The sequence below is a fragment of the Montipora capricornis genome, chromosome 8 (genome assembly GCF_036669925.1).
Source record: "Montipora capricornis isolate CH-2021 chromosome 8, ASM3666992v2, whole genome shotgun sequence".
Lineage (NCBI taxonomy): Eukaryota > Metazoa > Cnidaria > Anthozoa > Scleractinia > Acroporidae > Montipora > Montipora capricornis.
Window position 1 is genome coordinate 15,310,764 of NC_090890.1, and position 10,000 is coordinate 15,320,763.

Sequence of the window (10,000 nt, forward strand, 5' to 3'; positions counted from 1 at the left end):
GTAGGGAGAGTCCTGAAATCTGGATTTGAAAGCAGATATTTGTTATTTGATCTGAGGCTGTAGGAAGAATTAGGTTTAAAATTTACGAGAGATGATAAATAATTAGGAGCTGTACCATGGATTGCTTTGTGAGTGATTATAATAATCTTATAATCTATTCTAAACGTTACAGGTAGCCAGTGTAATTTGTATAGTATAGGTGTGATATGGCAATACCGTGGTGCTAGATATAGGACTCTTGCAGCTGCGTTTTGAACACGCTGCAGTTTACTGAGAGCGCAGTAGGGTAGTCCGTATAAAAGTGAATTACAATAGTCCAATCTGCTTGTGATGAAAGCGTGGATTAATTTATGGGCAGATTCTATACTTAGATATTTTCTGACGCGTCTAATGTTGTGAAGATGAAAAAAAAGCACTCCTACACGCTTTGGTTATGTTGAAGTTCAGGTTGAAATTGCAGTCAAACCAGGCCCCTAAGTTTCTAAGGGGTTCCGTGCTCGGAGAGATGATGGATTCGCCGATAGTTAGAGTAGCGCGTTTAGTTTTCTGTAGCTGCGCTTTCGTCCCAATGAGCATGAACTCTGTCTTGGAATCGTTGATCATGAGTTTATCATTGATCATCCAGTTACGGATGTCACAGAGGCACGCTTCCATTGCTGCAATGGCGGCGTCTTGATTGGAATCATCATTTGGATTGAAAGCCAGATAGATACCAGTATCATCAGCATAACTGTGCGCTGTTGGGAGGTGCTGGCTAATCACATCAAATAGCTCACTGGTGTAAAGGGAGAACAGCATTGGGCCGAGACAGGAGCCCTGTGGCACACCAAACTTCAAATCAAAACTGTCCGACTTTGCATTGCCGATTACAATACGCTGAGATCTATTCGACAGATAGGATTTGAACCACGTTACTGCTTGATCTTTAATTCCAAATTTGTATTCCAGGCGCCGCAGTAATATGTCATGGTCTACTGTGTCGAAAGCAGCGCTTAAATCTAGGAACACTAATAATGTGACTTGTTGTTTGTTCATGTTGACGAGTATGTCGTTGCGCATGCGCAGTAAGGCAGTTTCCGTACTGTGATTTTTTCTGTAGGCTGATTGAAATTCCGGAAACATCTGATTGGACGACACGTGATCGGAGATTTGTAGTGCAGCTGCCTTTTCAGTGATTTTTGAAATGAAAGTAAGATTGCTGACGGGCCGGTAATTTTTCTTTATCAGATCCATGTTGGCGTTCTTTAACTTTGGTCTCACTAAACCCTCTTTCCAAATGTCCGGAAAGCGACCACTACTGAGCGAAAGATTAACCATGTTGGAAATGGTCGGTAGGAGTTCGTTAATACAGTCTTTAACAATCTTGGTAGGTATGGGGTCATTGTCGCAGGTCTTGTTTGGGGCATTCAGCACCAGCTTTTTGATACCTTCTAACGACATTGGCTGGAAGTTATTGAAGGGTGTGCCAGCAAACGAAGACTCTTGAATGCTACTTCTGATCGAATGGTGAGGGTGATTCAATGAGGAGTCAATTCTATCCAGCTTTGAGCGAATGACATCGATCTTTTGTATAAAGAATCTCCCAAAATCATTACTAAGCAAAGTAGGGTCAGAGTGCTTGGGGTATTTTTCCTGTGACGACCCTCCTAGCAGTGCACTGGCCGTCTTGAAAAGCTTTCTTTGATCACAATCGTTTTCGTTAATAAGGTTGAAATAATAGTCACGCCTTGCTTGCTCTATAATGTGATTCGTATGATTGCGTGCCTTAATGAAATTAACCCTGTCTGACTCGAGCCCCGTCCTTCGCCATATTCTCTCATACCGTCTACGTAAACGCTTGGCTTCTTTGATTTCGTTCTTGAACCAAGGAACCCGCGGACGAACCGTGATAGTCTTCTTTTGGAGAGGAGAATCACTGAGAGAATTTTTCGAGAGAATTACTGAACTGTCATTTTGCGAAGGATGTTTGGCAGGAAAGATGTGTCGAAAACCGTTTCCCAATAGTGGGAGGGATTCGGTCGACGCGTAAACTACAGCTGGTGCATAGTGACGTGTGCGGTCCAATGCAAACACAGTCGATTGGAGGAGCAAAGTCAAGTGATCATGCTGCAGAGTGGAAAGTGGCTACGGATGCAGAGTACAATTCTCTGATTGAGAACAAGACATGGAAGTTGGTTGAATTACCCCCGAGTCGGAAAGCTGTATGATGCAAATGGCTGTTTAAGCTGAAGCATGATGTGGACGATAGAGTGGAACGTTTTAAAGCACGCCTAGTAGCCAAGGGTTACGCCCAGAAATATGGGATTGATTATGATAAAATTTTTTCGCCTGTAGTTCGTTTCTCTTCGATACGCTTTTTGCTAGCGTTTGCAGTCCAGCGAGATTTCCTGATTCATCAGATGGACGTTGAGACAGCCTTTTTTAATGGCAAACTTAATGAAGAAATTTGCCTGCAGCAGCCGGAAGGATACGTGAAACCCGGAGAAGAGCATCTGGTATGCAAGCTGGAAAAGTCGCTATATGGACTAAAGCAGTCGTCTCGGTGTTGGAATAAAGCTTTCAGGGAAAGTTTTGAAAAGGTTAGTTTCAGCAGATTCCTTTGTATTCATCAGAAAGAAGGATACGCTCACAATCATCGCAACTGACGTCGATGATCTCATGATACTAGCGGAAAACATTTTGGATATGCAAAGACTTAAGGACAGCTTAAAGGTGCGGTTTAAGATGAAGGATATGGGGGAGCTGCATTACTATGTGGGAGTTTGCATCGTTCAAGACAAGGAAAGCGAAATCGGTGTCCACGCCTGTTGATTTGAACGTGAGGCTGCAAAAGGAAGATGGTGTTAGCAGGCCATTCGATACGATCTCGTACCAGAAGCTTGTCATCCAACTAGGAATGAAAACTGTCAAATAAGCAACGTCAAAAATGGGAGTGTTGTTATTGTGGGAAAAAAAAAAAACATTTGACGGTTGCTAATTTGAATTTTAATGTATGCACACTGACACCACTTCTCAGGAATATTTAATTAAGCTTCCCATTGGTGATAGCGTTTTTCTTTTGTTATTGAAACTATTGTTTTTCGTTTCAAATTTAAGTTTAAATAGCTTATTCTGTTGTACTTTTACTTTAGTGTGTAACCGTCGGCGAGTAATGAGAAGAGTTGTTCTACGCTGCGAAAAATAAAAAGGGTGACAATGACAATGACAATGCAGTCATGTCGGGAGACCCAGGGAAATAAAGAAATTTGCGGTTGACAAACTACGGTCTGCCGTGGCAACTTTGGTGATAAAGCACATCCTTCGAAAGCTGTTTTGTTGCAATAATCACCGCCTGACGTTGCCCGCAGGACTGCTATTGCGTTGATGATGAGTTGAAATGAAAGTTCAATCTTTGTCAATTGATTCTGATGTGGAATTGTGATCGTGGGAACAATTTATCCAGGAATATTTGGCTCAAATTGGTGGCTCCTGATAATTCAGTCTCCGGCCTTGGGATTTTATTAAAACCGTGGACAACCCAGAAATTGAAAAATGGCTCAAATCGCGTCGGATCTGGCAAATAGCCACACAGGAAGGACGCTATCCACAATGGCAATAAGGTTAGGCTTTTTAATTGAGAATTTTTTTCATATAATTATCTTCTTAAGCTTTTTATCGGGACTCCCATACAAATCCTTATATTTTTGTCGGCCATGCTCACACTGAGCTTGGGGCGCCTGGGGGTAAGACCACTGATTTTGTACTTTAATCCTTTGTCTAGAAAACTTCCAGGTAGAAATCTGTTGAAACATCTCCCCCTCCGCTCAACCATCAGTGACCTCATATTATTTTCAAATGGTGGAAAGTTCTTCGTACACATTCATGTCAGGCCGAGGTTTGTTTCTTTATTTTCCCACGGCCTCGCTCACATCAAGAATGACTCGTCACAAATAGGGGCGCTCCAAATGGTCACGGGAGCAAGTCGAAATTCAAATGCGATCGATCAGTTTTTTCGGGGTGCAAACAGTTTACTAATTTCGGTAGTATGCTTCTTAAATTCCTCCCTTAAAGTGGAAATAGAAACGCCCAACAAGAATGAAAATGCTCCTTACACTTGGCTTTTAAATTTCTACGAACTAATGGGAACGCAGAGGAAGACTGCGGCAAAAGCTTAATCAACCGCTTGGTCACAGCCACAGGACAAGTAACCTTGCCGGATCTAGCCGGAGGAGAGCAATGTGGCCTTCTCTATGCTGATCGTTTTTGTGCTGGGGCACGTAAACTTACCTATGATCACTAGATATAGAGACATCACGAAGTGCTATATTCCTGATCTCTTCAATGCGCAAAAAGCCAGCAAAACCAACTAAAAACAGTAAACAAAAAACGAAGATTGGAAAGCGAAGAGCCAGAGGCAAAATGCGCAGCAATCACCTGTACAGTGCTAACCGACAGCGGCTCCTTAGGCTGAACTGGGCGCGCAAGCCTTCTTTTGGCGCCTTCTAAAGCAAACCTTACTAAGGGTGGCTAATAGGACAAAGCCTCGATACCAGCCATTGCGTGGCCCCACTCAATAGCATAAACGGCAGATTCAATAGAAGATACACCGGTGTTATTCTCAGACAAACGTTCAGCTAATTCAGAATAAAAAAATGCAATATGAAAAGGTTTTCTTGGAATAACGGAAACACCAGTCTTCGACAAAGCCCACTTGCGCCACCGCAACCAGCCAGACTTGTACTTCAGCACCGTGGACGGAGCCTTAGCATCTAATTGCAGATCAAAGAGGCCTGGAATCATGTCACTCAACGAAGAATCGGTCAATGAGGCTGCTCCAAGCCAAATCTTGGAACTCAGGACATCTGAAAGAAAAGAAAAAATATCGTGAAAATCAAACAACTACTGCACCAATGACCAAAAATACCAATACAGGCACAAACCACGACGAGACCAAATTAACTTGAAGCACGCCAAATAAGGCTCAAACTATGCCGATTCAGGCTCAAAATATTGCAAATCAGGCTCGAAACACTATCCGTAGCACCACCAACAACTCACCCAAAATCCACACGCAAAGCCAACATTCTGAATTTTGGGCAACTGCGAAAAACGAACGGGTGAGACTTGAAGGTCTGCATCTGACCTGGGTCTTCCAAAATGAGGAAGGGCAAACCCAGTTATTCTCTCCACTCCAATCCTGGACCAAGGCATCAACACCGGTGCAACCGGAAGAATCAAATTTGGAGTTGAAACGCGGAAGCTGAGCGTTTTAATAGGAGGAAAAATAGTCGATCGTGTTGGGACCCCACTTGGCATCAACCAGTCGAAACACGGAGGGATTGACCCGCCAATCATCCTTGTCAACGAACCCGCTTCCAATACCATGAGAAAACAAAAACAAAAGATCCTCAGAGCCACCGACTGAAGATGGACCTTAGAGCTACCAACAGAAACTATCCTGGCGGCACACTGATTGTCGGCAAATATTTTGACCTTCTTGTGCTTTAGTTGCTCAACAAAAGAAAGCAAAACATGATAATAGCTTTCAGTTCGCGAAAAGTAGAACTTTGACCCAAATCGTCGATCGTGAAAATACCGCTGGCCACAGTGCCGTCGAGGGAGGCGGAAAAGTCTCCGAAGGCTGCGTCGATCGAATCAGGGGGATGCCGAATGGAGTAACCATTAGAAGATTCAATGTTATTAAACCAAAACTTCAATTCGTCTTGCAGATGGGGAGGGAAGCGAAAAGTGTGATCCGAAGCGGACCTAGACTCTATAGCTAAGTACATCTGCCTGAGTCAGAAGACGGGAAATAGCGCCAACCGCCAAGGCAACCAAAATTATGGAACCGGCGATCCTGGCTAATTCACGGTAGAACGATTCACGGTAGGACGATGACTCGTTTTGAAAGGCAAAACTTAGTAGCTGCTTAAGCTTGCAAACCTTCTTTTCGGGAATCCGAGAAACGTCATAGAATTAGTGTTTATCACAAAATCTAGCCACTCGGCCACTTGCACCTGAACCCAGCACGACTTTTTCTCATTAACAAGGAGACCGGAAGAGTCAGGATCCTTTCGCTGAGTAAAAGCTGCTGCGAAGGCGGACGTCTTATTGGGCTGACTACCAAGACCGTCGTCGAGATAAACAAGAGAGTAATGTCCCCATAGATTGCCAGCGTTTAACTAAAGGGCTCAACAATTTGGTGAAACAAAAACACGCGCTGCTGAGACCGAAGGGTAAAACCGTAAAAGTGAAATATTTAAGTCTGCCGCTAAAGGGCCAAAAAAAACCTAGATACTTCTGGTTTTCTGGAAAAATATCAACATGGTGGTATCCAGATTTGAGATCCCAGGTAAAGAACCAATGCCCTTCCTGAAGAACGAGCGAGCGAAGGTCCTCGTACCTAAACTAAAAACGGACGAGAGAGCAATTAACGTGGCTAAAATTGATTATCAAGCGAAGCTTCTTGCCTTCCGCAACCGTCCAAGGGTTAACGCAAAAAGGAAGCTCACTATGCTCCACGATACAGCCATTGTCCAAAAGCTCAGAAATTGCATGAACAATGAAGTCGGGATGTCTAAGAGCTGACGAAACATTGCCTCTGGGTTGTTACAACATGTGGATGGAGGATCATTTTAATAGCCGTGCCGAGCCAAACAGGACATAGCTTTTTATTGGGAAACATTCCTGAACTGTCTATTTTCGGTAATGTTATAACCAGTATGACGTCAATATACATTTATTTAAGTATACACGATTAGAGATGTGCTTTCGTTTTTCGTTCAGTGATTTGAATGCATTTCAAATTGCTGCATTTTCTATAAGGGCTACACGTTTATTAGCACCGTACTAACTAAAGGCTTTTCTGCTGGTATGTACTACCCTCGTTAAATGAAGCCGTTACTTACTTCATTTCCTACTTACCCTCAAAGCACAATTTAGAGAGGTTAACCATTACATTTTGATTGCCATAGGTTTGTTGATGGCATATTTTGCAGTGAAGTTGGCAATATATGGTAAATATCTTTCTTCAAAAAGTATGAAAGTGTGTAGGTTTGTTCTAGACAACTTCACTTTAGCACGGTTTCCATGGCAATTGTAAAGGTATTCCTCTTTTTCATATCTCAGTGCTCTCCAGTAAAACGACGATAACGTAAATATTTAAGTAATGATAACAGTAACCAAGAAAACAGATGGATTTTCGGTGGCGTCTTGTTTATTGATATCAGAGGCAGCAAAGATTTAGGCCTTAGAGAGGAGTGGCCGGAAGGCTCGCTCCCTGCAAGTAATTTGCCCAGCACGTTTACTGCGGAGTTTTGAGTTCAAGGTAGTGCGGCCCAGAGGTTAGGGCGCTTTCCTTGAGATCGGGAGATCCCAGGTTCAAGACCCTTTCTATTTGATTATGTGTAGTCCCTAAATCAACTTTTCAGCTGCCCTTGTGGTTTGCCGCCAGCTACAAGTAACCCAGGCTCAATAATAGTGACAAAGTAGAGTTTCTAAGAGGAAATACAAGACCCATACGGAGCGAAGTTCAAGTCTAGAAATTTGTAAAAAACATTGCGAATAAAAATCGATGAAACTTACCACATGGCTTGTTGCATTTGTCCTTAACACGGAGTTTCAGAAAAATAACGTCCACTTCCATACAAGGAAAACGGAAAGGTAGGCAGCTGATACCGCCATTTTAGCTCCGATCGACTCAAATCCAACACGATTTTTGTCGCAAAAACCAGGTAATCAAACGCATCTGGTTCGTAGAATAAGAGATGTCCGGAACTCTAAAACCGCTAAAGCTTGTGTGAGCGAAGACAGCAGGCTCAGTGAAACTCTTACATCGACCTTTCAAAATGACTGTCAGTATGCGTGGTGATAACAGCCTGGTCAGTTTGAAAACGAAGGTTAAACCTGGGGCGCTTGATGACGGGTAAACTAGTCCCTGACCGATGGCAAGTCCCTGATTCGTGAGTTTACAGGCAAGGGTTTTTTGGGAATTATGACAACAGATTTCTGGAAGATTTAAGCCTGGTTTTCACTCGCGACGCAAACACAAGCATAAGTAGCTTATGCTAAGTGAAAATGAACGTCGACATAAGCATCAAGATCAACCACGGCATCCGCCATTTTGTTGAAATATTTAGACGCGAGGAATCTGGAACGAGGGCTTTAATTGGCCGGACGTAGCAAATTTCCTTGTGCTTATGCTTCCATGTTTCGTTTTCACACGACGAAAGCCAACGCAATTATAAGCGCAAGCACACTGAAGGGAAAGGAAAAAAGTTGATGCTTGATGCAGTTGATGCAAACCTCATTTTCACGGTGAAATAAGCTCTCTTACGCTTGCGCTTGTGCTTGCGTCGCTAGTGAAAACCAGGCTTTACCGCGGATGCTAAGCCTCGAAGTTTGCCAATGATTCCTCGGAAAGGCAACTCAAACGTCACAATTAGGATAACAGGGAACTTAGGCAAGCGACGTTTTTAGCCACAAACGGAAACCGGAAGTGAACATTTGCTAGGAACTAATCGTCTCCAACAGTGAAAAGATACTTAAAAATATAAATGTGGTAGAGCCAAGACCAGTTTCAAAGGAAAACACGTTACTTGCGGTTGCCATCTATGGCTAAAAAACCGTTGTCACGTGCTTAAGTTCCCTAATAAATATTTTGTCCGTGGGGTGTACAAAATAGGTTAATTTAGTCACAATGAAACACTGAAAAAGAGCAGATTACTCTGTATAGGCTCGACAACTTCATTGAAAGAAGAAACATCTCTGATTAATAGCCTTCGAGTCTGTCCCTTACCTATCGCAGCAATCCACTCTCAGAATGCTGGAAGCTGCTATTTCAGAGACTTTCTTTCGGTAAAATCCGGGAGACGTTTGTCACCGTACCCACCTAGAAACTCGAGCCTCCGGCACTTGTGATGAGTTCCCCTTGTTGCACCCCTGCAAAGTAAAACAAGTAAACTTTTGTCACAGAGTGTGTCGATCTGAATCATAAACGTGACTACAGATTACCGACCAAATGCTTGCAGACAAGTACATATTCTCTTTATATTTAGGACTCATATATAGTGGAGAAGAAATCAGTGAAGGGGAGTGGTGAAGAGTCAGGTTAAGAAGAAATTAGAGGACATTAGGAGAGAAGAACATCAACGGGCACACATCGTCAGACATTAAAGAGGGTCTAAATGGGGGGGGGGGGGTCTCTTTGACGGTTGACAGTTAAAAATAAGTCGTTTTGACGGTTGACGGTTAAATTTTAGGTCATTTGACGGTAGGCTCGATTACCAGCCGCTGTTTCGAGAAATGAGCCAGCGCTCACTCCCGAAATCTCGGCCGTCTCTTCTCGGGGAGGATACCCGAACTCGAGTGAGCACAGGCGCCCCAAGCTGAAAATACGTGGTGTATGCGACAGTTTGTGTATATAGAGAATTGTATGGGAAAATCACCGATCGTAAAAAAATTGTGTAAATAACTATCTCATTTGAAATAAAGTTTTCCTACCTCAAATGTGTGACCAACTTGTCTCTTTTGGCGAGTTTCGAGCCATTCTGACGCCGTTTAGTGAAGTCATCCGGAAGGCCGTTGCTGAAATAATGGGAAGGCCGGTTACTCCATCCATCGCTGACCAGACCTCACTCCACAAATCGTTTTCTCCTCAACAGGAAAAGTCCCGAATCGCAATAAAAACAACAGTTCCGTAAAGCCCAATAAATTTCACTCCAAATACGTGTGTTTCGGCGGCCGAAAGACTCGTGGCGAACGAAAACTTTGCCTTAAAATTCACCTCTTCGGCTTTCCTCAGAGGCTTGTGACCGGGTAGTCAACAACGGAAACTCGCAAGATGGTTTCAGCCTCAACTCTGATTGGTCCATTTGAATTTGACCGCGCGCTGGCAACACGACCGTTGTTGACTTGTGACTGGGCAGTCACAAAAAGGCTAATTTTGGCTCGCTCATTTGACGGTTGACGGTAAAAGTAGGGAATTTAAGAAACGACGACGGCTACGACTACTACAACGCCA